A 26,382-nucleotide genomic window follows, 5' to 3' on the forward strand; every position below is an offset into this window, starting at 1 on the left:
GAATTGTGTTTTTTTTGTTTTTTTTGCAGGGGAAACCTTCATACAGAGTCATTTTAAAAGAAAAAATCCAGACACACCAGTGGATAAGAATCCTCAGGAAGCAATTGTGTTGATCTGATATTTTCTTTTGTCGAATGCCAGGAAGGACATACAAGAAGCACAGCCTTCATATCGAACCAATCCTCACGCTCGGCTCATGATCACATCAACCTTGAGCCGAGTCCATGTCATCCATCTCCAAGGAACCTACTTTAAAGATTACCTTTTCTTCTCTTGAAAATACCTTTTCCTTGAATGCATGTATGACAGTCGTTTGCCCACGTCGCAATGGAAAAGGCAGGTAATAATGGAAGTAATGCGCATCAGAGCCAGATTAAAGTCAATGCCATCACAGCATACCTGGATGGTTTCCCAGGCAAGCGTGCTTGTCCGCCCCCGCTGTGCGGCGAAATCTCCAACACTACTCGGACAGAAAGTGGCTTCAAGCCCAGTCGGTGAAAGGCACAGCGCGTCAAGAGGCTCGCGAGCTGATCGATAGCGAGCTAATTGGAAAATAGCCGCAGGAAATGTGATAATGTGGCTGTTCACTCTTACTCCGGCTGCACTGCCCTTCCCACACACACACACACACACACACTCTTTTCCCGCTCTCGGAGGTCGGGTCTGGGTCCTTCAATCTAGCGGTTCTTTAATATGACTGGAGCGACTGGTCGACCCGAATGAACGTCACGGACGCTCCAACCGAGGCGCACAAAGACGCGGGGAGTGCCGCCGCACGCTCACGAGCACATTCGTTCACATGTTTCGCGCGCGAGACAAGAGGCAAGCCGGCGAGGCAAGCCGGCGAGGTAAGCCGGCGGGGTCGGTCCTGGGCCGCTCTGACGGCTCAGGCCGCGAGCGCCAAACATGCCGCGCAGACGCGCTGCAGTAGCATGCGGGAGGGGAACCAATCAGACAGGACTGGACAGCACAAGGAGAAAAGCAAAAGGAAGGGCGTCACACCAGCGAGTGACACAGCGGGACTCATTCCAGCGTCCTGGATGAAATAGGAAGCTTTGCGATGCAGCGACTCCTCGCACTGACGGCACTAATGGGACAGGCGAGTTCACTCAGTTCGGAGTTTGTCATTTAAATGGTGGCTTCCTCCATTTTGGGCCCTCTTCCTCAAAGGTGAAGTTGGTTTGCAATTGCTCAAAAGCGCAACAATGAATGTCCAAAGTGTTGCTTTTTGTAAAGCTTGGGGCCGTTCCTCAGGAGAAGAGTGTTGAATGAGGCGGACAGGAGTTGGGATGATGAGGAAACAGAAGGGCTTAGGAGAACAGACGAGGGGGCTGGAAGCGGTGTGGGAGGGAAGGGGGAGGAAAGAGAGGGTCTCTTGTCCTATTTCGGACTCAGGGGATCTCCACATGTCACCACAAGCCGCTGTACTGCCAGCCATGAGTGACAGTGATGGGCACTGTGGGCCTGGGATCCAGCATCTTCCACTCCTCCCAATCCCCCCAGACAAGCCTCTCTACCCCTGTGACAAGATGAGCAGACGCCATCTGAAGTACGTCAGTCTTACTCTCTTTTCCTCGTACTCCATTTCCTTGAGTTTTGTGTACATTTCTTTTTTTTTTGAATGCTTAATTCATTCCTGGATTCTTTCAGCCTTCACGTTTCTTCCTCATTCTTGTCTTGGCCCTCGTGAAACCTCTCTCGTGTTATCCCTTTTATTCTGTCCCTCTTCCTCTCATCCGGTGCTCTTTCGACATTCCTTAGAGCGGGGTGGTCAACACCTGTCTGGTTTCCTAGATTATGGGGCAATCTCTTTGATAAGCCACCATTTGTCTGAATCAAAGGCACTGTTTTAGGACACGCTTCAGAGACGCCATGGGGCAGCCGTGCTGCCACCTTTCCATTCCGCCGTCAACACCTTCAGCTTTAACTCTGGGTCACGACAGCTCTACATGTTTCCAAATGGCCCCTTTTTGATGCCTTCAAAAGCAAAGACGCCTGGTGGAGAGCTTCATCAGATGAATGGATCTTGTGCGCGTCCAGGGAGGGACGCCAGGCTGCAAGATCCTGACGTATCATCAAGCATGGAGACTGGTTTAAAACAGAAAGGCCTGCACAAGAGTTGTTCAGCACTCTGCACTTTGCTGACGCGCATCAGAGGTGGTGTTGTCGGACCACGTCGGAAGGCAAAAGTCTTGAGAGTTAGTTTTTCAAACTGCCACACTTCAAGACGTGCGTTTTGCATGCCTAAGGGCCGCGTTACGTTAGAGACGAACCGGTCCGTATGACGTCTTGTCCGAGCTTGTCTGAAGACCATTCAACCGTCAGACGGGCACTTCTAATGGGGTATATTGCCTTTTTAAGTGGACCTGATGAAGAAATGTGGACAAGAGCTTACTCACACCCACACAGCTTGTACAAGAGGGAGGCATGCCGACTAAACTGGTGGAAAAGGCGCATGAGAAGCAACAGAGGAGATTATTATGGCAATAAACTCCATTCGAGACTATAAACTCATTCAGCTGATGCAACAAAGGAGAATCTTTGGTTTTCTTGCATCAACACGCTACATGAAACGTGCCTTTTAAAAAGTGTACAACGTCATAAACGGCTCAGGGCTCAGATGGGACTTTGCGTGTGAAATATCCCGACATGAGCTACAAAGCATTTGCTCATACAGCTTGTGTGTTCATCCATGCTGTGTGAGATAAAGTAATTGTTGCTGATTGGTTTGTTTCAAAATTGTGCGCATGGATGTACACAACATAAACTAAAACTATTAATGTATTTTTGGCTGAGTGATCGTTATTTTCAATTGTAGAGAATTCTATGAAAAAATGACTCGACTTCTCACTTGATTTATTCCCTCAGTAAACATTGTGAAGATGAATTTATTGTCTTTATCGCTCGATGCAAGTCTTCTCTAATACATCATGATGTTCATTTGGTAAATGATGGTACCATTCAGAGTAAAACAGATGATGAAGCAGAGTAAGCTTAAGGGCGGGGCTACTTTGTGATTGACGGGTCGCTGCTGGGAGTTGTCCCATGTTTTTGTCGAACACTTTTTACCCTTTCAGTGTGTTTTCAGTACAGGAAAGTTAATTGTAACATGTTTGTCACCTAATAATGTCTTCAGCGTTCAGTTGTACTTTGCTCCAGCATATTTTGACACCTCTGGTTGCAAAAACAAACAAGATAACAAGACAATAACCCAAACTCTAATCCAAAAATCAACAGGTGAAGTCACTGTGACTACGTCCACTCTTCATAGACGTTGTAGATAACAGATCATTCCAGCAAAATTTAAAAAAAAACTGCAACCAATGACGATCAATTATCTGTCAACCATGAACAAAACAAATCAATAAATAGTTTCAGAACTCTGATATAAACCTAAAACACTTTCTTGCGCACAAGTATTCTCCCACACACCGTGTTAACATGTTTTCAATTACTGAGCACACAACCACAGGAACCTGACAGTTTTCCATCAGTGAGAACTGCATTAAGCTGCGTTTCCCTTTTTTTAATCACGCTGGAGCCCTTATCAAGTGGGCTGCACCTTAAAAGCAGTCTCCCCTTTTCTTCGTTGACTATCTCAGCTCCAACAACACCATTTATTTTGCTGTGAAGACAAGCCAATCTTGTTTTGTGTGTGTGTTCCCTTCCTCAAAAGCTGCCTGGCTTACCAGTATCTTCAGCTTCATCAACCTCCTGATGAAACCCATACTGGCCCTTCTGCTGATAAGGTAAGCCAGGCAACCAGATATATCCATCATTCACCTACTTAACGCTCACACAGACACGAGTGCACACACACTTACCTGTGAGTGTGTGTGGGGGTGGGGAGGTGTGGTTATAGTCTAACAAGATTAGGATTAGAAATGTGAATGAAATCACACCCTCTGCTGCCACCCAAGTAATCAAACGGCCTCAAACAAAAGAGAAGTTCATTTACTGCCACTAATTCCTGCTTGGTGGCTTCACAGCATCGCAGTCTCATTATTTTATTAACCCACACACACACACACACACACACACACACACACACACACACACACAGAGACACACAAAACCTCATAAATTGGGTTGTGGGACTGCTGCCAAAGCGGAGCCCGGGTTCAGCTGGGTAGTTAATCATCTCCTATAGCATGTAATTCTTGTAAACAATGTTTGTTAGAGCACCAAGAGAGCACAAAGCCATCGCCCTCCCCCCCCCCCCCCCCTCTCCCATGCTCTAGTTAGCTGTGATGTGGCGGCGTACCTGTGAATAGTTCATGTGCGAAAGGGCTCAAAGATCGCAAGGTGTTCATAATTGACTCCCGGCCCCAGGTAGGAGTGGAAGCGTGGCGAATAACTCGCCGGGGCGGACTCGGCCGTCACGGCGGTGCTCCTCGGGGCTTTGGAGTGGCGTGGAGCGTGAATATGAGCAGAAATAATTACGCTCAGGAGAAGAGTGTTGACGCTCGTGTGGGCAGGTGTAAATGTGGAGTGTTGCTCATTCTCCCGTCTGTTTGTGTTGCCGCGGCCCATCTGTGCTTACAAAACTGTGCAGCGCGGCGGACCTTTGGACCGCGCGCACGCGGCTTCATGGCAACGCCGCCATGTTAAACCCGCCGAGACCTCCGGATGATGCAATTTCTTCTGCATCCCCCCGGTGTTTTTTTCCACCGGTCACCGTGTACACAAGGTCATTTAGCTCCTGATCGATCGCTTGTATCGAGCCTACACTCCCCCACGCCCTCCCCCATTTCTGAAACGGCCGTTAAATCGATGGGAACAAATGAAATTAAGCTCCTGGGCAACTCGGAGGAGCAAATGATCTCTCTGTGATTAATAACACGCCGTAAACGCATCTGTGCTGGGCACATCGCATCAGAGAGTATTTCCCTGTTTCCTCGGGGTAAGACTGAGAGAATAAAGCTGCGGTAATGGTGTTTATCCGGGGAAGCACCATTTGGTAGGACATTGAAACGAGAACAAATGGTTTTGTTTGTACAGATGTAAGTGTGTTACTTTTAGAGACACAATTAAAAAGGCGTTATGAAGTTTGAGTTTTAGAATCAAGACATATCAGTGGAAAGGATTCACACAACTTAAAGACGTCAGGGTGAGATTTAAATGTGGATGTTAGGGAGTTAAGGAGTCAGATGTTGGATATCAGTGCAAAACAGTCTATAAAACAAAACATGAATTGTGCCAATTACAATATGACTTTCATTCAAGCCAATCCTCAACACAACAACTAATAATAAATAGTTACAGGTTTTGGCAACATTCTGTATTATTATAATAATAAAGCCATTTATTCATGACATTGCCAAACATATACACAACATCTTGCTCAGGATTACATAAATATCACTTGCCAGTCCTTTAATTTCTACTAAGGACATTTATATAAGTCACAGACAGATATTTAAAATAATTTCCTAAAACAGATGGCCACTGCGGTTTTAAGCAAACGTTACTCAATCAGGAGTAATGGTGCATTTATTGGGGACTATTTTCAGTGGCGGATTAATTTGGTGCTCAAGAACGATTGTGTGTTGTTGTTTTTTACACTCATCATGGTAAAATATCATGTTTTATTTTCAATGTATTGTTGGTTTGATCTTTTTCTTAACTTTAGAGATACTAAGGGAAATATTAAAATAACAGCAAGTCCTTTTATTTCATAATGTAACTATGTTGCTCATGATGGTCATTTTTTTTAATTTGACAAGTCCATCCTTCACCCAACTTTTCCAGGTCCAGTGCTCGCTATGTCCTCAGCAGTTGGCACACAATGATAATACATCGATGGTGCCGAGGCGTGTTTGTGCCAACCGTGAGAAAACCCTGCCAAGGCTGAATCATGCAGAGCCTCGTCAAGCTATGTTGGATTGCTTTTTAGGAAAATTGCCCGCGGCGTGATTAGCGTTCTTTATCATCATAAAGCATTCTCCTCCATGCTTTCGTTCTAGTGCTTAGGAAACAAGAACTGAACAAGGCATTAGTTGCCCTGTCTTCCTTCGTGGTGGAAGATGCACAATTTCGGGCGTTTGTCCACGGAGCCCACTTATTGTTCCCACTGCGAGGCCGGTTTCAACGGCGTTGGTTGAAAAAATGTATAGGGAGAGCGAGAAAATAGCATTGCGACAGCAGAGAGTCCAACATTGACAATACCTGGAGACAAACTTAACCGTGACGTGGTGCTTATGGTACGTAACCATTTCCAGAAGTGAAACCTCTTAGTCATGCAACCTCTACTCGAAAGAAAATCTAAAAAACTCAATCTGTGAAGCTCATCCACTCGAGTTTCTCTCTCTTCCCGTCTGGAGAAAGCGTCATAATTACCACGTCAATAAATCTGAATGGTATTTTTTTCTTTTCTTATATATATATATATATTTTCACAACAGCTGATTCTGCTGCGAGGAGACGTGGGCTGGGTCCCGTGAGGGCTGACACAATGTGTAGTTTGCTTTGCTTTATTTCTTTTCATGCCGCCGCTCTCTCTCTCTCTCTCTCTCTCTCTCTCTCTCTTTCTGCAGCTGCACAGATGGGTTGTTCTCTTTTATTCATAAGGACGACACTAACTTTGATCTGGCTTAGCATGTGCGGCGTGTGTCGGTTTGAGATGGAGGGAGAGTGGGATGGGGAGGAGGAGGAAAGAGTGGGACGTTTTCCTACTGGCCAGACACCCGGACAGTTCCCCCTTGCCTCCCCTCAGTTCCTCTGAGCGCTTTCTATTATGCATGAGTGTCATAACCAGTACAGTCAAATCTACTGGCCGCAGACACAGAACCGACCCCATAGCTGAATGGGGGGGTGTACAAAAATAAAACACATACTGTCGTAGGTTTCTTTTAACAATAGTGATAAGCGCCAACTTGAAGCCGGGGAATTTGAGTCCCTGAATGGTCATAGATGTCATGCTAAGCCCTGCTCCCCTTGGTTACTGTTGTTGTACTGCTTTAGTTTCCCGATTTAGCGCCACAGTTAAGCTGTTTACAAAGCCAATGGTGGCAGATTTACCACTGACGATTGTTGGTCATTTTGTAGAACAGTGGGTCTTTTGATTTCAGACGGAGGTAGTCAAAAGCCAGCTTCTCCTTCTTTCGTCGCAAACCTTCGATTTTGCCGGCTGAAATGACAACACTGGGGGATTTGTTTTTTGCTAGCTCGCTAATTAGTGTTAGCCTCAACGTTAACTCTGTGAGTTGGTTAGAAATCTGCACGTCTCCATCTGAATGTAATGGATACTTTCACAATAAATCAGTGTGTCTACTGATGTAAAATAAAAAGAAGTTCACAAGCGCCAAAGGCTTAAAATAGAAATAAATCAGCATCATTATTTTTGTACTGCAGGTATTCCAGTTAGCCCTAACATTATATACAAAAATGTATGCTTTTATGTTAGCCTTTCTAAACAATATTGTTAAAAGCAGGTGAAAAGGCTTTGAGAATAAATACGTAGTGTGTTTAGTAAATGTAGCCGAGCTGTCAACCTGATCCTGATTTGGAAACTTGAATAAAACTGGGATAATAGTAGCGCCTGTGCGTTTCCCACTGTGGCCATTTACAATGTGTGCAGTGAAAAGGCATAACTGATGCTCGACAGCCCTGCTATGCCTAGTTTACTAAATTATGAAGGTTTAGTGAACGGTCACTTGATCTCAAGTGCACAAGAGAACGTGCCAAAATAAAGCCTTGTCTAAGTAGCAATAACTTGTTCACTTTATTTGCCTCTATTTCTATAATGCATCTTTAAACATGCTGACTTGTTTCTACCGTCAAAGAATGTAAGAGGATGTGATTCAGTTTAAAAGCACTAAGTGTTGCCCCGGTCATGAATTTTGTGTGTTTGCCTACCTGTGCTGTGGTGGGGCTGAAGAGAGAAATGGTTTTCTTCTCTGCTCCAAGCCCAGGCCCATTTATTAAGGTGTGTTTATCATTCATAGTGACCCAGGTTAAGTGTCCTGAGAATATATTTAAGGCTGCGGGTCCCAGTCGGCAATTAGGTACAATTCATTACAGCAGACACACAGGCCCTACAGGGGAAATGCAAGAGCCATGGCAAAAAAAAACATACTGGAGCAAGCTGTGGGAGAGAGAAACAGATCTAGGAGAGAAGGTGAAAATATGAGATTGACATAAAACAGAGGAAAAAAGAGGCCGGTTGTTTAGTAGAGGAGGTGATTATCAAGGAGGAGAAGCGTGTTAAATATATAAAAAACAAGACTGTTGGATCAGAAGGAAGAGTGGGGCCGTATTTACCAGTGCAGCCTCACCTGATGGTGTGGTCCGTCATCCTTTGCCCTCCGCTCAGAGAGAATTTCATGCCTTTCATTTGTTGCATTTTGATGTTGAGCGTGTAAGATGTTCTGGTGTTTTCTTGCCCTGCAGAGTGCTGATACTTTTTTAGATATGCGACCCCCAGCTGGTGCGGGAGGACTCTTCAAAAGGCTTTTTTTCTTTTGGTTTATAATATGAAACACACTGAAAGCACTCGCGCAAACTCAATTAATAATTCAGAGAAGTATTGATTTACCTTCGGTACTGTGGTCTAAACTTTGTTTCATATTTTGGAAGTAATAATCAGTTTTTTGTATCTCGTCACACATGCGGAGTGTGGCGCCATGCGTGTTGTTTATCAAACAGGCACAGCGGCCCGGGAGCGCACTTCCTGCCCTCGGAGGTGCACTTTGCATGTTTAGTGGTTGGAGAGATTATAAATCTGAATATGTGTGGCTTTGGCGTTACAGCAAATGCACTCGTAGAAGGTCACAGCCTACACCCGCACCGTTGTAGCTGTATTTACTCGTTCGGTATTGAGATACAGATTTGGAGCCTCGCTGAAACAGTCACAAGAAGAAATGCAAACTTCTTGCGATGAAAAACTCATAATTTGAAATGTTTCCAGATCTTTTGGCAATGGGCATTTCAGCATAAACAAGGCATAGCAGTATATTTATTTAGAGCATGTTAAACAGACATTTAGGGTTAAGATTTAAGTTCTTAATAATTTTTACAAGTCAATCTTCTGCTGATTCAGATGGCGGCTGAGTTAATATCACAGCTGATGTTAAACTTGATCTCACCCTCAGAGGTACTGGAGGAGTCGGCCTTGAAGTCGGTCTCGGAGGCGTAACGTCCTCCCGCGCCACCATTCCCCAATTCACACCGACAATCAACGTAATATGAACGGCCCCGTGGGCGTAAGGAGCTATTCATTTTACTCAGAATGAAATCAATAACATCGAGCTCCCTTTGGAAGAAGTGTTTAATTGTACACGGAGCGCCTTATTGCACCAATTCAGCCCCAAAGTAAACAAAGCATTTCAATGAAGAAAAATCTTAATTCAATACCAGCCTTGTTCGTCTATTCATTTCTCAAACGTTTTCTGAATTATTTCAACGCTCCATTGATCTCATTGTGAACAGGTTTCAGTATAAACTCACTGAGCCTTCTTTCTCTGTGAATATCTTTTTCAGGCGAGATGTTCCTGTAAAACTTACTTTGAGCCTCCCTCTTCTTCGTATATTCTTCAAAGGCCCTTTTTGGGTGATTGTGAAAAGATCGCTGCGAGCATTATTGTGAGACATAATTATATTGAACCACACACTTCATGAATACTGCACTTCTCCTGAATGTCAGATTTTAAATACCTGTTTTCCAAACCATCCACCCTCCCCTCAATCTCTCCTTTCCCTTCCTCCTTTTATCTCTTTCTTCTTTCCGGCTTCTCCGTGCCATCATTATTCATTCGTTGGGCGTTCTCATTGCATGCGCGTTAGCTAAGAGTTGCTGTAATCACTTTTTTGATGGCAGGCATTTCTCCCTGTAATCCAGCAGAGCGTATGCCGGGTCTCACTCCGGGTCTTTTCATATGGGTGCAGAAGAGGCTGTGCCTCTCGAGGCTTAGCGCTCTTAATCTGAAAGGATTTTTTGTGTGTGCTTTTTCCTGCCGTGCCTGTTAACACCGCATGGCCTCCGTACAAAATGACACAAAAAGCAGACGGCGTTTGAGGTGCCAAAGCTTTCTACCGATGGGTCAATGCTCTATGAGCTTATCTGATCAAAGTGTACTGCTGATATGTAATATAGCCGAAACAGATGTTTCTTCTTGTCATACCGCAATGTAGCAATGTAGCTAACGGGAGTACGAGTCCGCAACGTGCTCGCAGCTCTTTCAGGCTCGACTCACTTTCGCCACAGTGCTGCATCGAGATAAACGCTGACATCAGCACGCTAAAACGCTCGCGTAGCGGGAATGATGCTCGTCAGTTCAGTTTAGTGTCTTATTCATGCCAACATTTTCTAATTAACGGATGGGAAAGTCATTAGTTATGCAGGTATTTGGTCATAAAACAACAACAGGACCAAGTAGTCGAGACACTTACGGGGATCCGGAGAAGTAGTTGTTGAGTTTTATCGGTCTGCATCGAGGAGGTGGGCCGGCTGACGCTGCCAGCATTGCTCAGGATTAATTCAACTTTTTTCCCTTCATTGGCTTGTTCTTCTTCTTTGTTCAAGTTATGACTGCTTTTCATGAACTTTTACTGGATCTCTCCAGGCTGAAATTGCAAAAAAAATAATAATAAACCCACGCAGTGAATAAACAATGCGGTGCTTGCATATCGCAATCCACATATTGGAGCCTGTCAGTACTGATGGCATGCGTCGAATCATTAATATCGCTTTCCTGCCATGTGATTATTTGCAAAAGGCTGAGGTAGCAGAGGAAAAACCTGGCTAACAGGCGTCTGCTTTTGCTGTTTAAATGGAAACAAAGTAGCCGGTCCAACATTAATGATGTCTCCAACTGTCACAAATGTCTTTTACTTTACCTTTTGTTTTGCAAAGTGTGGATAGCTACCCCGCCGAGCTATTAGTCCATCTTGTTGATGCTGCACTTCTGTGTTCAGCTCTCCAGGCTCCACCTGCCTCCTCTTCTTCCTCCTCCTCCTCTTATTCCTCCTCCTCCTCCTCCGTCTGCTGCTGCCACGCATCACTTCAGCAAACTGATGAACTGCAGCAACCTCAGATTAACCTTCAACCCCATCTTTCTTTTTCATCAATCCCAGACCATCACTGGAGGTGAGTCATGCACTCACACGCTCGGCACATGGGAACTAGTGCTCGCACACACACACACCCACAACCACACACACACACACATCCCTATACGCGCTTACAGTGAAGTTGCACATTGACAGGGTTATAGGGAGGTTTACAATCCAGCTGCCCTCCACTGTCAGACGGGCCCGTTAAGTCTGAAGTTTAACAGACTCAGACAGTCTGAGCTCTTTGAGCAGATAGGAGAATATTTTAGGACATTTGAGTGCAAAAACCCATAATTCTCTCGATAAAAATATAACTTTCAAGTTGTCATCCTTGAAAACATTCGCACTTATGTAAAAGTGTTTATTTGAAGTTTTAAATGTTGATTGTGTTTTTCAGTGTCTTTGCATCGATGCTTCTTTACTACGGAGCCTCAACTCGGGTCCAACAAGTATAATCCCTAATATCCTTTTTGAATTGTTCGTAAAAATCTACTTTCGGCCCAGGAGACCCGCAAGACCGCAGCAACTGGGTGTGACTGTGTGATGATGCACACGCAAATACATTTGACTCAAGTTTGAATATGAATGAAGCTAATCTGAGTAAAAACAGTGACTTTAAGATTATGCTCATTACCCACATCTCCTGTGAGAATGCAGATCAGTGAAGACTCGGCGTTAGCACAAATGCAATCTGTGGTTTTGTGTGTTAGCATAGATCATTAACTGTTTCCCCTGAGGGGATAAACAAAATAGCACATTCTTATTACTACACGCATAGCATTCGGATGAATGTACTCATTATTTGCTTCTTTGTATAAATTCAGACAATACCGGATTGTTTATTATTTCCTATTGTATTTTTGGTCTCATTTAATCCTGACGCAGCCTTAGTTTATGATATTCTTGTTGAAATCATTATTCAAGGGAACAGATGTACTCTTTTAGTTGTGCTGATGAATAAGTATCACATTGTTTACCGAGGACTAAATTGCAAAGTTTTGGCATTGGACTTCTGATTTTCTATTTTTAGTTTCTAAGGGTTATGTAGCTGCAAGAGGGAACAATAGTTGAAGCGGTTTCACGAGGCACTTAAGCAGCATAGCAGTGAATCAGAATTGGATTATTGCCTCGAGAACTTTGCTTCCTCTGCTATTGTTTGTGGATTATGTACTTGTAGAGCCGCTGTAGGTCGCTCCTCCACTTCATTTATAACACACAACCTTGTCGCCAGAACACAACGTCGGCATTGTGCGTCGAAACCTTCGGATAAGTGGAACCTCAACGCTTCTGAAAACAAAAACACGTTTCATATCGTTTCTGCACATGTGTTCATCAGCGATTGAGCCAAAGCCAAACGCTTACAGAACTTAGTCGCTCTGAACTGGAACACTAAAATGTAAGGATGCCGTTTGATGGCTTTGAAAGAAGTATTCACTTCATCCACTTCACTTTTTCAAGGTTCACCTTTGCTGCTTTCATCCGAACCTTGAATCGGCTCCTTTGTAGCAGTTCAGCAGTTACAAGCCAGCACCTCTGCCAAATAAATGATAGGATAGACACCTTTTTTTTTCTTCTTTTTTTTTTCGCGCAGAAGGAAAAAGTCGCATTCAGAGATGAGTAGATAACCTTCGCTTCACTAAGGTGATTCAGAACTTCAAAGCTGTGCGCTGAGTGTTGGGTTTCACACATGAGGCAGGCATTTTCAGGCTTTAAGTCACCGATGTGAATTTACATTTTATTTGTTGATGCTGCCACTTTACCTCCGGAGAACTCCAAAGGAAAAACGCTGAAGAACATCCCTCAAGGACGCCGTGCATTAGTTAAACCGTGCCAACGCGCAATAAAGCAGGATATGAGATTAGAGCAACTTTATAATTGTCCCCTAAAATGAAATCAGGGGAGAGACTAAGGTCGGCCCCGCTCTGTCCATCCAAATGTCACGTACAATATCTGGGATGCCAGCGGATTTTAATAAAACGTTGATTGGCTGGAAAGGGTGACGACTGTCGCGGCTTCGTGGCATTTTACAAATTACACTGATTAGCAGGGAAGCAGCACAACAATTACATATCCACCCGGACATCATGGACCACATATTGGTCACGAAAGGTTAAGTTGTTGAGAATAAAAATGTGAACATTGATTGCGATATAGTGCAATAATAAATGTGCAATAAACTATGAAAACTTCACATCACGTGTAAAAGAAACGATACATTGAGTCGGACTAACTCAACAAACGTGGATAAAAACGCACAATAATTAGGATTTTCTATTGCCAATTGTCTGGAAATTAAATACAAATTTGCAGCACATTTGGATATAAACCTGGCTTATGATTGAAAATAGAAGCCCGGGCCTTCTGCTCATCTTGTCGATTCACTAAGTCTCTGACAAACCCCCGAAACTGCCAAAACAGAGCACACAGTGCGAACAGAAATATAGATGACAAATCTAGGAATAGCTGAAGACGGAGCATCCAAAGTCTGGTTTAGCCCCCCACGGCGGCACAGCTGCAGCTCCGGCGAGACTCGATTCCCAGTGAGCGATGCTGCGGCTAATTGTTTTCCCGCCGGCCTCGAGAGCCGCATTGACCAGCTCACAGTGGGACGCGGGGATGGAGGTGGGGGTGTGTCCGTGACCGCTCGCCGCTGTCCAGGCCGGTGTTAAAAGCTTCCACGCGGCGCATAACACGCCCCGGACTCATTTCACACCCCTTTTCAGCCGGGTGCCGGCGAGCGCGTGCGTCCGATGCTCGGCCGTTTGCGTGAGTGTGTCCGCATCACTGTCAGCGTCTGCTTTTCTTCTCCTCCTGCACACATGTCCGCCGCGCTCGTGGATTTGTGTCTGCGTTCAGGCTCGTCGGCGCGGCGCGGCGGCCGACAATAAAGGCAGCTACGCCTCTCAGCGTGATTAGTGTCGCCCAGAGGTTCCCCCACACGCCTGCTCCTCTTTCCACCGTCAGACAAAACAGATGTCTTCTCTTTACGGCCTTTCTGTTCAGATCTGTAGCAATGCTGTATCGAGAGGGGCGGGGGGGGGGAATTACGACTTTGATTGACAGCTTAATATCTGACATTTTTGCGTCTTCACCACTTAAGATGAAGTGTGCATAATGACGGACAAACCAAGCGATTTGATGAAAGGCAAACAGGGGTCATCGGGTATTTATAGTCATCCAATCTTACACAAATAACCTGCTCAAGCCGTCATCGTGCCGGCGTCTTTAAAGGCTCTTCTGTGTGTGTGTGTAAGTGAACACATGGAGTCAAGGGTTAATGCCATGGTTACATGGACACGTGCTGTTAACCACCCGTCCATTTCATTAGAGATAGCAGTGGATCCACGGCATGGTTTCAATACGTGTGTGTGTGTGTGTGTTTTTCTGGGGTATATAATGCGGGTGCATCAGTGTTGGTGTGCGTCTTATCTGTAAAATAAAGGAGTGTGTCACAGATTGGCTGTAGGCAGAATGGAAAACATGATCTAATCTAATCATATTGGTTTGCCTCCCCTGAACATAAAAGATGGCTTTATGGCTTCAGCGGGCTATAACAGTTATTTTACACGGGGAGTATTTTTTCTCTGGCACGTTCTAACTGACACGCTGCAGAATGGTGCGCATGGCATTCACCCAGTTCGTTGTTATTCCTGCTCGTGTATTTATACGAGTTCTCACACAGGAAAAAAACAACATGCGACACTAAATATAATACATACACAGCACGTGGGGAAATATGCGGCAACTTTGCGAAACCGATACGTTATATATTTAGGTTTCTGTTCTCAGGGTATTTAATACTGCCAGTCTAAGAGATAAAAAAAAAAGGCAGTACTTTGAGGAGAGCTATTTTTGGAGTCACCAAAAGCTCTGGAGTTGGAGAAATAAGCTTGTGATCTGTATGACAGAAGTGAAATAAACTAAAGTGGCTGGAAAGCCTGCAAGACCTCTGCAGCCGAGGCCGCACAGAATTTCTGGAGTGGATTTCGATGTTCTGCAGCGTCCGCAGAGACTTCGGTCGTGGCCGGCTCGTGCGCAGTCACTTACCCTTCACGATTGCATCATGGCTCACAGGGCGACGTCTCCTTGGCACCAGCCAGACGTGTCCTGCCTGCTCCACGGGCTCCGCCCTCCTGGCTGTGGCCTGCGCTCTCGCCTTTGAATCATACAAAATGAAATGGTTTCCTGTGGCCTGAGCTCTTATTATTATTATTATTATTATTATTATTATTATTATTATTATTATTATTATTATTATTATGTGTGGCTGTGAGTCCCTGAATCATACACCTACACATCACCTCTCGGCCACTTCACCTCTTCATCTGACTCTTTACTGTGCGGAAGTTATATGATGTGAAATTACAAGCTTTGTCACTCGGTTTTACTCTCTCGCCTTTTCCACTTCATGTTGCACAAAATGGCCCGTCCTTTCCCTTCCAGAGTTCAATAGCCTCTGTTCTTTAGATGGCATGCTTTACTTAGAGTCAACATAAACTCCACTTCTCAACCCTCTCATATTTGCTGGATTAGTGGCCTCGCTCACAACCCTTGTGTACATTTCACATCTTTGTAAAGAACACATTAAAATCAAACGGATACATGGTTGAGAGGACTTTTGACAAAGAACGAAAGGTCAAAATCAATGCAACACAGGTCGAGGTATCAAGACTTTTGTAATCCTTAACTTCCCAATTTACCTTTTTTTCCTTCACACTAAAGAAAGCGTCCTCCAGAAGAACTGTTTCCACAAGCTGCGTCGAGCCAATTTGACCTTTGTGTGTAAAATTGGTGCAATGCCCCTTTAAAGTTCCCCAGAGGCCTTTGCCACCATCAGTAGTGCTGTGGAGCGATCCTTGAACGAGCAGCTCCTGACCATGCAAGTTACCTTTTTTCAAAATGTGCCAGCGAGCAGAGCTTCGGCAGCTCGTTCTCGCTTCGCTACGGTTGAACGCGATTAAGTTGTCTCTTCATAATAAATCACAAAATCTGCAATTACCTGTGGTGAATGTAGTTTTATTCAAAAAAAATATCGAGCTAATTGAAGCTGATAAATCAATGCCGTCACGTTGAACTAATTATGATCGGTACGTGAGATCTTTCAAAAGTGATTGCACGCATTTTTATTGAATTGCATGCACACGTTGATTCATTCGATTATTAAGAAATTATCATTTAAATTAGCTGAACATTATGGATTAAATCAAGGGCTGCCACGAACACGGAATAACATGTGTGCCCTCAATTTATTACGTTATCATTATTCAATTTTGAAATATTTTGACGAAACCTCACTTTGTTGCGTGTCTGTCCTCCAGCAACATCGGATGACATCATCACACGCTGTGATAAAATGCTCAGAAGTGGGTGAATATAGCATGATAACACAGTCGTCTGATAGCTGTGCATTAGCACTTCCATTACAGATTTTTAAATCCCCACGTTTTGGCTTTAATAAGACATATCAGGGGAAAGCTGGCCTTTGATTTGTGAGTTTGAGACACTAACTGTTAATAATTTATGCTCATTAGAAATGGCACAATAGTGGGACATATAAAGAGCCAATCTTTATTCATTCAAATAGAGGTCACCCACACTAGGTGTCTTTCTTCTGGAGATTATAAATTCTCCCTCTCTGTCTCTCCGGCTCTCGCTCTCCACCCACCGCCCCTCAGCGTTTGAGAAAGTTGACTGAATTTAAATGGGATAAATCATAAATCTGATTAGGCGAATATTCTCTGTGATCTGCAGGGCAATATGGAAGAAGGGTGATGAATTGAAAATGATGAGGAGACTTCTTTCATTTTAGAGGGTTTTTTCCCCCCCTCCCCCTCTCTGTCTGTCTTCCCATCCCACTCCCTGTCAGGAGTTTAGTTGAATAATTCACTAGCAGGGCAATAATGTGAGGTACTTCATTAGATGGAAAAGCTCTCCTGTGTCAACGGAGATGTCTCCTAATTGAGAAGCCTTTGATGAATCCCAATCAGGACTGTGACAATGCCAACAGTCTCGGGACGCAATACAGTAACCCGTCATTTTATGTAGTCACCGCAGAGATGTCCTACCGCTCCACAAACAAGTCATTGCCTCGCTATTACTGCTGGCTCAAGGTGGACTCAAGCACACTTCCCCAGCTTAAATTGAGAGGTTGTCTTTGGACTGCAAACGTTAACATATCTAGGTGACACGGGGTATTTTTTCTTTTCAAGGAAACAAAATTGTTTCAGACAGAATGACACACAGAACACATTTTAGACCCTCAGGGAGACGGAAATACACAGTACACTACTGCTTGTTGATAAGGTCAGTACTTTAAAAGGAGTTCTAAATGTCTGACACCTCTGTCACCACCTGTGCTCCAACAGGACGAGGACTTTTTTTATACCTCCCTGCTCTGAAAAACGAATATACTGCAGCTGAACTGAGTTGCCTTTTTTATGTCAAAGAAAATATAAGACTCGCAGTACATCGCAGCAATCCTTTTTGCATTAGGCTGAAGATGCATTTCATTACAGGTTGTAAGGTCAGGAGGAAGCATGCCTTGTAGCCTGATTACTTTACATCATTCAGTCTTAAACGGCATTAGCTGCAAAGGTTATTAGCTTAAAGTTTGAGCTTCACCAAAGTGTGCGGTTAATAAAAACGAATGACATCAAGTTATTAGTTCAAATGGGTTCTGCGCCGGCTCTGTGGCTCAAGATATTCTAGGAAGAAACACAAAAGGTTTTACCAACTGACGAATGGCCCTTGGTATAGTTTAGGGTCACATGAAGGCACACAGCAGTTTATAGGGCCTACGTGAAACCTAGTGGAGGCGATCAAGTCATTTTAAAAAGAGAACTGTGAGATGATTCAAACGTATGTCCACATATTGAGTCAGCTGTAACATCTGAGTGTACAGGTTGCAATTAAGAGTGCGTGAAAATTAGTTTAGAATCAAGCGAGCAGCCAGAAGTGTAAAGCGTTGATGAAAGCAATGGCTGAGCATTTGAATATATGAATGTACGGTTTATGGATAACAGTAGAAAAAGACGACATGAATGTTTGATATAGATGAAAGTAATGGGTGAATGGTTGAAATAGTTCAATCAGCAGAGACGGCACTAGAATTTAACAAGAACGCATTACGTATGCATACAATTTGAATAGTGCAAAGTCTTTGGCGAATGGACTCCATCTTCAAGTAGCATACTAGAGGGGTAGTGATACGGCAGATTCCCCCTGGAGTCCAGACACTGGTGGTGGCGGTGATGAAGGGAGTTACTGCGATCCGATGATGAATAAGGAGCGTGACTGTGATGCTGACTGGAGGTGACTGGGGAAGAGGAGGGTCACATCCAATTTGAGCTGAAAAGACAACTGACAGCAGCAGAGAGGAGACCATTTTGAAAGTTTGATGGCAACAATGTGATTGGCTTAAGGAAACAGTGCAGAACCTGGTTGGGTCATTTAAATTGAATGCCCACAATCAGCTGATAAAGTAATCACAAGGACAAATAGAGACTCAGAGATTATGAGTGAGAAGGAGTGTTAAGAGCTTCATTTAGCTAAAATTAGCAGGTGAATAGTTGAAGTAGTTAGCTAAAAGTAGCGGATGAATGGTTGAAATAGTTAGCTAAAAGTAGCGGATGAATGGTTGAAATAGTTAGCAAAAAAATAGCTGATGAATGGTTGAAATTGTTAGCTAAAGGTAGCGGATAAATGGTTGAAATAGTTAGCTAAAAATAGTGGATGAATGGTTGAGATTGTTAGCTAAAAATAGCAGATGAATGGTTGAGATTGTTAGCTAAAAATAGCAGATGAATAGTTGAGATTGTTAGCTAAAAGTAGCGGATGAATCCCAACATCCAAACATGACTTAAAGTTCTTGAAGCAGGGCTACTTGAGTTTATCTGACAGGGCTGTGAGGTACATCTGACAATAAATGTTGGCAAGCAGAGCATACAGACATATTCTTTAAAGGTAGTAGGTCTCATTGGATTCAGGCAGTGTTGCAGATTGCTGTTTTGCATCGACAGTCATTCAGATTTTCCATCACACAATTCATAGAATGTGGGCTTATCGTTTATAATAACTTTTACATTTATAACTCTCAGCACCTCTATTGATGAAAAAAACACACACACACACACTTTTTATATACATTTTCATCCAACCTTGGTGACCTTCTTCGCCAGGCACATTAGATGGAGCCCAGACGCGGTAAGCATACAGAGTGAGGAGTGTTTTATCATGCCGGAGACACCGCTGAGGAGCGGGCCATTGATCTGTGAAACCACAGTGTCAAACCTCGGCTCTGTGAACAGTGTGTTGACTGCAAGGCTGCACGTAAAGTGAAACTTTTGATCCCAGAGGTTTTAATACATTTAAACTCAACTTTGCACAACCTTTTCTGCATATATACAAAAAAAGGTTGGGTGTTATGGCCTGTAAATTTGAAGTATTGTTATCAGCCAGTCACACTTCTCATCCCATACCCATTAAAAACCTGTAACAGCCAGTGGTGCATGCTGATAATGTAATAAAAGCTCATCTCAAGGTTCAGAAAAAAAGCTCACAACTTTGTGTCATTTATCTTGGTGCGAGATGATGTATGGGGTCTGTTACTTTGCACACTCGGCATTTGTCAAATGGTTCAAGGTCAGCGCGTTGACAGCGCATTGACAGCGTCGCGTCTTGTTGCTTGTCCTGTTTCTGATTTTTTTTTTTTGATGGAGAACTGATCAACCTGCAGCTTTCAAAGTGCACTTGAACAGTCGTTCGCTGAATGCGAAGTGGCTCCCGAACACAAAGGTTCTCTCCACGACATTCAGAGCGTGAATGTAGCAGCAAACAACTGTTCGCTATGTAAAGATAAAGTGGAGTAATGTCGGCCTGAGCCGAGAACAAAGTCACTCTCCTCCTGTGTGTTTCGTAATCTGTGTTTCTCTTTGCTTTGTTAATGCAACCAAGCCACTGTCTGCACTGCACTTCATAGTTAACCTTTATTTATCCATGTATACAAAACTGAAATAAAAATCTCCATAAAGACAGTGCCCTAGTCAAGAAGGCAGCAAAGGTAAACCTTGAGCGCATGTCTATTTTATACAAGCATACAATTAAAAACTAAGGAAAAGCCACACGACAGAGTAATCTGTGGTCGCATCAACAGAGGAGGTTGAACACACACAGATAGCTCATGATACACACAGACAAAACAAGACATGACGAAGCTCAAAGTCGTGGAAGACAGTCCTTATATTTCATCACGTCCCCGGCACTCGAAGCATTACACCCACACCAATAAGTCCCCTCGCGTTTTCAACACAAATCAGTTTGCTGAACACCTGCTGAGGCCATGTTCAGACAGAGGAAGACGAGGCACGCAGAGAGAGAGAGAGAGAGAGAGAGAGAGAGAGAGAGAGAGAGAGAGAGTAGTGACTGACCATAATGAAGAAGAACTTGGCAGGAATACAGATTCCTCTCCTTTGCAACACCGCTTTGCCCGTGCATGTATTAAGAAGACGGCTTTGCTGCCAACTTGCCCTATCGGCCACTCGAGATACTGCAACATAAGCAAAACAAAGATATGAATTCTCGTTTCACCATTATTACGCCTACAGTGCCAAGCGGGTCCTTAGCTTATTTGCTAAAATAAGCTAACGCGTTCTGCGCTCCAGGAGGACCGCGGGAGCCGTGCCTCTCCTCCTCCATCTTGAGACAACCCATCAGGAGTCCAGCGGTAAGCGCTCCTCCCACTGGAGGTGTAATGGGCACGGCCGCCTGCGAAGGAACGCCAGGGTTGAGCACGGGCGTTACTGGAGGGAAAACGCCTCGCAGCCGGCCCGGGAACTCCTGGGGATCCCACAGTTGGTGTAAAAGTTGCCCCGCGGAGGCCTGCCGGCTGTGCCCTGCGACGCCGCTGCGACACTGCGGAACTAGCGGCTGGCAAGAGGAGACGATGTGAATAAATTCCCCAAAAGGGTACCCGATAATTCGCCATCCACCCATACAACTAACCGTCCATTCCAGTACATCTAAGAAGCAAGCGCCACATGAGCTGCACACAATCCAATTTGTCTGCTTCCCCCCACACACAAATCTACACACACAAACAAACACACACACACACACACATACAGAGCCGCCATATCTCCTCCAGATATAGTATCCCGGTGACCGGTGCATTTGAGCCACAAACCCCTCTATTTCTTCATTGCTCACTCTCGCTATCCCTCCATCGCCAGCTGAGCGAGGCGTCGGGATGCTATCACGCCCGAGGCAATCAGAGATACAGTCATATGTCACAAATAGGTGTCAACTCTTATTACAGCGGGGAGGGGGGTTGAAGGCAAGTGAAAACTCACTTATCAGAAAGGACATAGCTGTGACACGCACCCCTCCCTCCCTCTCTTTCTCCATTTGCCCGCGCTGGATATCACGCTCTTTTTTTTTTTCCCTTCACAGGCCGACCATATTTGACCAATAACACAAATGTAATACCTCTTCCCACTGCTCCCTGCCACTATCCCAGTTGATTTAATGGAGCTGTAAACCGCAAGTATAGTTTATTCAATGTTTTTTTATAAGGATGGGAAGTGAGCCTGCAGGTACAGGAAGGACATACACGGCTTCATCTCTACTTTCACACGGCATGACTATTATCAAGTTATTTGTTGGAAATTGCTATGATTTATTGCTCAGTGATAGTTTCGGCCCAGTTTAGCAAAGTTGGGGTGGGAAAAGTTTTCATATCTCCTCTCATCTTTTTCCAGTTATTGCATTTCCTGTCGCCTCAAGGTGTTTTTGTGGTGAGTCGGTTTTCTGAAACAAAGTTTTCGGGTCATGTTTGAACAAGTTATTGTGAAATTATAGCAAAAGTAGTGTTTGCTAACAACTTGTTGATGTTTTGTCTGAAGAGCTTTCTTAAATACTAGTTTCAAAAAATGTATAGAAGCATTCAGAGCACTATTTGACAACTTTAAACATATTCAAATAAGACGCGGTTCCCGTTTGCCCCTGAAATGTCTATAAAAGGACGTGATGTGTTTAATCTTTATTCATCAATTGATCTATTTTAATCTATGCACAATAAAAAAATAATTGAGTCACTCAAGTGGCAAATCTCTATTCTCACAAATCAATTAACTCTCCACCAAAGTCTGACACGATGCGAGAGAATGAAATCCATATCCAGCTCTTTGTCTTCCAAATATAGCGCTCCTTATTAAAACAAGAGGAGCTGAACAAAATGAAGGACTTGCATCTCGCATCATTCACGGTTTACGGTGCGTTGACTCTACCGAGCCGCGCTTCAGCCCCTGCAGCCGGGGGGTCGTGGTGAACGTGTGAGAACAAACACTGCATCAGGAGCTGACAACGGAAATGCAGCTGCGTGGCATTGTCACTCCGCATGGGGAGTCCATCTTCAAACTGTTGTTCCGGCCTTAATGTGGGAATTATCCTGTAAATAGCCTACATCTGTCAGAGCGGAAACAATTATCTTTAGTAGATAGGCGTGTTTGTTTGCATATATATATATATATATATATATATATATATATATATATATATATATATATATATATATATATATAAACTGTATATTGCAGCCGCTCCTGCTGCTGTCAGGCTGCACAACTAGATGAACTCGCAGTAGAACACAAAAACACTTCAATCAATTACTTTGGTCCCTTTAATTACTTCAACTGGTGCAATATATATATATATATATATATAAAACCGTCCATTCCAGTACATCTAAGAAGCGGATATATATATATATATATATATATATATATATATATATATATATATATATATATATATATATATATCCGCTTCTTAGATGTATATATATATATATATATATATATATATATATATATATGCATTTTAAATACATGTTTATTCTGTCTGCATATATAATCATGCTATTGTAGATTCTTTACTGTTTTATTACTGTTTATTTATATTACTTGTTCTTTTGTTTTGATTTATAATCTTACTTCATATGTATGTACCGTATAATGTGTGTTTGCAATAATCAAAGTATTTCCCTCATCTTCAAAGAGACACATCCAATAAAAACACATCTTCAAAAGCTACGTCAGTATCTTTTATTATATATAATTAATTTGACTCAATGTAGCTATTTGGTCCCTCTCCCCCTTTGATGCTTGTGGAGTGCATGTGTAAAAGTACATGTGGGATGGTATGCTGAGCGGGTAAGTATGTGTATGTAAATGCATATGTGTACACATTTGTCAGTGTAGATGTGCATGCATATAAAGATTATACTAATATTACTGTTTTGATTATCTACTTATTATTTTATTATATTGATTTAAATTTTAAAAAAGTGCAATCCTAAAGATTTCAGTCCTGATTTTTCTTGCGACACCTGTTGTTACTGTGGCGACACCGAGTGTGTTTTAGCGCTCGCACTTGAGCGGCTACTTTGTCAGAAATACACCAGAAGAGCGACAAGTGTTTCCTCTCGCGGCGCACGCTGCCACAGCCTGGAGCTCACTGTGGTGACGAGTCCACCGCCAGGCCTCCATTCACCAGCTGGATCCTTGTCACGTGGAGCCGGGGCATTGGTGGAGGTCAAGGGTAAACATGGAGGATGTTATCAGTGAGATGAACGGACACTGGCTCACATGCTGCAGAGTTTCTTGTGAATCCCACAGGTTTGAATCCAGCACATGAATCCTGCCACAGTGTAATTACAGCATATGAACACACTGAATGGCTATTCTTAGACTTAGAGTTACACAAATGGGGTTTGATTTGTTGAAAACTGGAAGGGGCTTAACTTTCAACTGGTCAATAAGATGTGTCATACATTTTGTGAACGTGGAAATCCAGACGCTTTACAGTCAGTGCGCCTCTCACGAAATTATTTCATAACTGATCAATTAATAGATTAACTTCTTTACTGTCGCTGAGTGCTGCTCTGACTGAATAGGATGACAGTTAAAACAATGAAGCCGTCTCATTCGTTGTTCTGTTCTCGTGCGAGAGCTTGATTGAATAATCTATTTGCCTCAGAAATTCTCAATTAGGGCAAAACATTCAAATGCTCTACATGTGAGATGGAATTATGCCATTTCTCCCAGTTTGCTGCTCTGCCCTGCACATGTGGCCCAGAGCCCCAGCTGTTGACAGATGTGTTTAGCAGAGAGTGACCATGATGCTTTCAACAAACAGACAAACTGGGAACTTAATAAATATCAAAAATCTTTTTTAATCCTTCCCGCCTCAGCAAATTCCCCATTATTACACAAACATTCGTTCTTTTTCTATCTGCATAACAGCTCTGTGATGTCATCGCTTGGTTTCCCCTCCATCTCCATCTGCCCGTGTCTCCCCTATGAGGCAGAAGTGGACGCTCTTCCTTCTGTTAAGATGGGAGGGAGAGAAAGAAAAAAATCACCTAGCGAGGACGAGTCAGCCATCAATCTTCCTCACCACCTTTCCTTCGCTCACTCTCTCCTGCACCATCGCTTCCTGCGTGTCTGTTCTCTATCTCTGTATGCCCGTCTTCCTCCCTTCCCTCTTTAATCCCATCTTCAGTCAAGGCTGGACATGTGTGATGGCCCTCCTTTCTCTTCCACGCCATCCAGCCAGACCAACATAACCCTCCTCTTAGCCCTCTCCTTATTACTCCTCTGTCTAGATAGGATCTCCAGGAGGCTTCCAGCCATTGTATTTTCTCTCTCTCTGTCCTTCAGTGACCGTCTTTATAGAATGGATCCGGATGGGAGATGGCTTAGCTAAAGCCACAGTGGAAATCCTCAGCTGATGGTTTCATAAGGGGGGCTATCCTAGCTTAGCGGCCACGTTTGGCGTAGTGTCCCTAAAACCCACTGTCAGACAAGACTTGCCAAGCACTAAGATGATGTTGGTTCAACTGTAAGCCAATCAACAATTAAGCAGCTTTTGTAAAAAAAACAAAAAAGAAAAAAAGAAATTGGCCAAGATTCATAAAGATAAAAATGTGGATTAGGTAAAAACCTTGTTAAACACTTAAGGGTCTCAAAAAAGGGGGACTGGGTTACGGCCTCCCATTCAGTAGCTAATGTCCGTGCACAGAGCCCGGGGATCACAGAGGGGTTTTAACCTACCCTGTCAGCCCAAATTAATGAGGTAATTAAAGGCTCAGGTGGAATTAGCACTCGACACCTTTAAGTGCCCCCGGGGCGGTCGGATAGGCAGGCAGGATGTAAAGCGACAGTATGGCTGGAGGACAGATGTTGCCTTAGAAAGCCGCGGCGAGGAGGAAAGGTCACCGCGGACAACTGTTGTTCAGTAGGACGCCATGTCGACTCCAACGCGTTGTTACGGTGACACGGAAAGTATTTCGTTAGGAAAAAAAATCCCTGCAGATTGTTTTCCACCTCAGGTCCATGATCATAAGTGATCAGGTGAACATAAGGAGAATTTAGGAGGCTCTTTTAGGGAGTTTAATGTGATTATATTACATCGACTGCTGCAGTCATAAAATCAACCAATTTAAAGCACCCATAAAAGACTCCCACTGGAATAATATTCACATGATGGATCTTTAATACTCACTCTATAGCTCAATGGCTCGTCCCTTTCGCCGCGCTTGTAAGATTTTCAGTTCCATCTTCTTCCATTCTTCTATATTTCTTTTAAATGAAAAGAGCAAAAGTAACGTTTACGTTGAGCCCCGTGCATGCGTCACCTTCGTGAATCCCTCGTGCATTAGCGGAGAATTTAAATCGTCCGCGAACTTCAAACGTTAAACGGCCACACCAAAAAATCCCCAAATAAGGGATGTGCTATATTACACAAAGAGGCTTATTCGAGGTGTCCATCTTTCCAGTTATCTTCCCAGTAGACGATGAAAAAGTTGTGCGATCGGACACAACTTCATCAGATGCACGTCACTGGTATAGTTGGAGCACTGCGGGGGCCTTTGATATGAAGAGGTTTTTTAGATGAGGCCCTTGACCTAAGACAGATCATTGTTCACGTACGAGCGGAGCAGAGATGAGCGGCGGGGTTGACTCCGCATTAGTGATTTAGTCGGAGACACGGGTGGGATTTTAACCTGCCGTTTTTCGAATTCAAAACACGGCGGGGGAGCCCCGAGTCGTTTTCTCAGGCAAATACGCGAAAGCCTTATTACATTCACAGTGATCATTTTCTGTCCATCAGGCAGAGCTAATTAGGTTCCCTCCTCACACCGTCTCTTCCAGTGTCAACGCAATCTCACCGGAGAAGTGCGCGCCGCACTAAAATGAGTGATTATTGTAGAGAACACAGCCGGCGGGTGTTCCTATCAATGACATCCACCATCCATGCGTTCATGCATGCGTC

The 26,382-nt window shown here is 43.8% G+C and overlaps 1 protein-coding gene across 1 annotated transcript in view; it reads right to left on the reverse strand.

The window, feature by feature from the left end:
- Positions 1-23,217: 23,217 nt before the first annotated feature.
- The window catches only part of LOC137791268 (serine/threonine-protein kinase pim-1-like), a 34,292-nt gene continuing 31,127 nt past the window's right edge, over positions 23,218-26,382 (reverse strand). Inside the window, exon 8 of the mRNA XM_068586029.1 lies at positions 23,218-23,228. The gene's annotated coding sequence lies outside the window, so the exon portion shown is untranslated. The remainder of the gene's footprint in view (positions 23,229-26,382) is intronic.

The sequence above is a fragment of the Clinocottus analis genome, unplaced genomic scaffold (assembly GCF_023055335.1).
Source record: "Clinocottus analis isolate CAN_PGR_092001 unplaced genomic scaffold, fCliAna1.0.p SCAF_20, whole genome shotgun sequence".
In the NCBI taxonomy this organism is placed as follows: domain Eukaryota; kingdom Metazoa; phylum Chordata; class Actinopteri; order Perciformes; family Cottidae; genus Clinocottus; species Clinocottus analis.